Source organism: the organism of the source record quoted next, unplaced genomic scaffold (assembly GCF_019419815.1).
Source record: "Pyrus x bretschneideri cultivar Hongxiangsu unplaced genomic scaffold, Pyrus_bretschneideri_v1 Contig108, whole genome shotgun sequence".
NCBI lineage: Eukaryota > Viridiplantae > Streptophyta > Magnoliopsida > Rosales > Rosaceae > Pyrus > Pyrus x bretschneideri.
The window spans coordinates 664,543-667,988 of record NW_025999400.1 but is presented as its reverse complement, the minus strand read 5'-3'; positions in this window follow the sequence as shown (position 1 = coordinate 667,988).

The window sequence follows — 3,446 nt, the reverse complement described above, 5'->3', positions numbered from 1 at the left end:
TCTGACATGGTAGAAAGGTTCATTGAGGTATTTATTTATGACTTCTCAGTGTTTGGTTCCTCTTTTGATGAATGTCTTAACCATCTCTCCTTAGTACTCCAAAGATGTCAGGAAACAAATTTGGTTCTCAATTGGGAAAAGTGCCAATTTATGGTGAAACAAGGAATTGTGTTGGGGCATGTAATCTCTAGCAAAGGAATGGAGGTAGACAAAGCCAAAATTGACGTCATCACCAATATGGTAGCCCCCACCACCGTGAAGGGAGTAAGAAGTTTTTTGGGCCATGCGGGTTTTTATCGTCGTTTCATTAAGAACTTTTCAATGATCACTCGTCCATTATGCAATCTGTTAGCTAAAGATGTTGTATTTCATTTTGATAAGGCTTGTATGGATGCATTCAATACTTTGAAAAATGAACTAACCTCGGCCCCTATTATTATGGCACCAGATTGGTCGTTACCTTTTGAATTAATGTGTGATGCCTCCGACTATGCTGTTGGTGCAGTTTTAGGGCAAAGGGTGAACAAGCTTCCACATGTGATCTACTATGCAAGCCGGACTCTGCATGATGCTCAACTTAACTATTCCACAACTGAAAAGGAGTTACTTGCTGTTGTTTTTGCCTTGGAAAAGTTTAGGTCATATCTTGTGGGATCTAAAGTTATTGTGTTTTCTGATCATGCAGCCATTAGGTATTTGATGACAAAGAAGGATGCTAAACCACGCTTGATAAGATGGATACTCTTACTACAAGAGTTTGACTTGGAAATTCGAGATAAGAAGGGCAGTAATAATGTTGTGGCTGACCATTTGTCCAGGCTTAATGAAAACCATGGAGTTGGACAACCTTTGCCCCTAAATGAATCATTTCCAGATGAACAACTCCTTGTTGTTCAAGAAAAAGAACCATGGTATGCAGATTTTGTTAATTATCTTGCTTGTGGTATAATGAGAAATGACCTTTCTTTTCAGGAAAGAAAGAAGTTCCTTGCCATGGTAAAGCACTATGTTTGGGACGAACCATATTTGTGTAAATATTGCCCTGATCAAATCATTAGGAGATGTGTCCCAGAGAGTGAGCAACAAAGCATCCTAACATTTAGCCACACATTGGCATGTGGAGGCCATTTTGGTGCCAAAAAGACATCGCTAAAGGTTTTACAATCTGGTTTCTTTTGGCCTACTTTATTCAAAGATGCTTTTGATTTTTGTTCTAAGTGTGATAGGTGCCAGAAAATGGGGAACATTAGCCGAAGAAATGAGATGCCATTGAACAACATTTTGGTGGTGGAACTCTTTGATGTTTGGGGAATCGATTTCATGGGACCATTTCCATCCTCTTTTGGCTACGTATACATATTAGTGGCAGTGGATTACGTATCCAAATGGGTTGAAGCCATTGCTACAAGAACTAATGATCATAAGGTTGTGTTGAATTTTCTTAAAGATGTGATTTTTTGTAGGTTTGGAACCCCAAGAGCTATTATTAGTGATGGTGGCAGCCATTTCTGCAACAAACCTTTTGAATCCTTGATGAAGAATGATGCGAAAATTAACTTAACACACAAATTAACCCTCTTTTGACAATTGTAGCATATAAATAAGTAGGGATCGTTCTTACACCGGGGATTAGGAGGGCTTGCTAAACACTCTAAACTGACTCAAATAAATGAAACTAACCTTTAAAACACTTAAACTCACTTAGAAAGACTCACACACGTTCAAAAGACTCAAAATAGGCTAAAAACACTCAAAACTGCCTTAAAAACACAATCTGGGCAGTTTTGAGCCTAAACACAATTTTGGACGAAAATTGGTTCTAACTTGACTCAAAACTCTTAAAAACACAATCTAAAACATATTTGGACCAATTAGACACTCTAGAATAAACGGGGATTTGGTTTTGGACGAAAATAAACAAAACAAATATGTTAACTAGGCAGATTTTGACGAAATTGGTGGAATTAAATGGATGGTGAGATGGCTAGGAGGTTTTTCTCCACACATGGCATACTTGCATACAAAATAATCTCCAGTTGCTTATTCGATGAATTTATGAACCTCAACACCCCAAGTTAATTAGGTACGCTTAAATTAACTCTCAGATTTCCCTTAGGTCATTGAATTGAATGGAATTAGCGCATTGCAATCAAATTATTCCTTAAAAGTTTTCTATATGAAAGCGCATAATAGAAAGACAATCAAAGATCATTAGGTTCTATGGAAATCATAGGTGTTGACGAGGCATTCGTAACTATGAAAGCGCATGATACTTATGCCAAGAATTTACTTAACATAATTGCTACCAACAATCTTAACTACTCATGGATATGAGTTCCCAACGATTAGGTGAAGTTCCCTCATATCCTAGCATCATGTTTATGCATGCAAATCAAGCGTGCACTCTCAATTCATATACATAAACTAGTTTTAATTAAAATAGATAAGTAAATTGAATTCATCATTCATGAAATCACAACTGAAAGTAATCAAATCATCATGCAAATATAACCATGGTTTCGAATTTCCCCCCTAGCCAAAGGGGGGATTAGTTCCTCATGCTTGCACAACAAAAAGTATTGAATTTAAACATTGAAATCATAAGAAAGAATACACCTATACGTTCAGCAATTCCAAGATGGATTTGATGCACAGATTGGCTCCTCTTCCTCCTCCTTGTTGCGGCACAAAGTGTGGGTGATGGAATTGGTGGTTTTGGATGGTGTTTCCTTGTTTAGAGGGATGGAGGATGGTTGATTATGGCGGGGAAGGTGCGGCAGAGGTGTATGGATGTGTAGGGAGGTCTATGGAGGCTTAGAATGGAGAATGGAGGTGCGGCACAAGGGTTTCTGAATAGCATAAGGGGGTGGTACGAATTTGTGGCTGAAAATATGTTTATATAGTCCTAGGGTTTATTAGATTAGGGTTTACTTAATAGATTTGGTGGATTAGGGCCCTAGAATTCGGCCATGGGTTGTCAAATCCACCTAGGAAGAGGTTTTTGGCCCACATAGTTTTATAAAACGAATTGTATACCCAAATCCACAAGGATTAGGCCTTGGAAATCAGAATCCCAAAGGGATTGGGCCTAGGAAGGTGCGGCTGATTTAGGGGAGAGGGTAGCTTGGCTTGCAAGGCAAGGTAAAGCCTTCTAGAAAGGTTTGGGGCGCCACTTTTCTAGGGTTTCTAGAAAGAGTAGGTTTTGTGGCAGATTTGGGCCTTCTAGAATAGAATGCTTCTAGAAATAGGTTCTAGAATGATCCATTTAAGTCCCCATGCAATTAGGAGTAAGACATGATAAGGTTTGGATAAGATAAGATGAGATAAGGTTTGGATAATGTTTTGGATAATTGGATAATGTTGGATAAGGTTGGATAATGTTTAGATAATGTTTTGGATAAGGTTTCCTCTTTTGAGCTCCTTCCTTATCCACTTTGTCCTTAGCT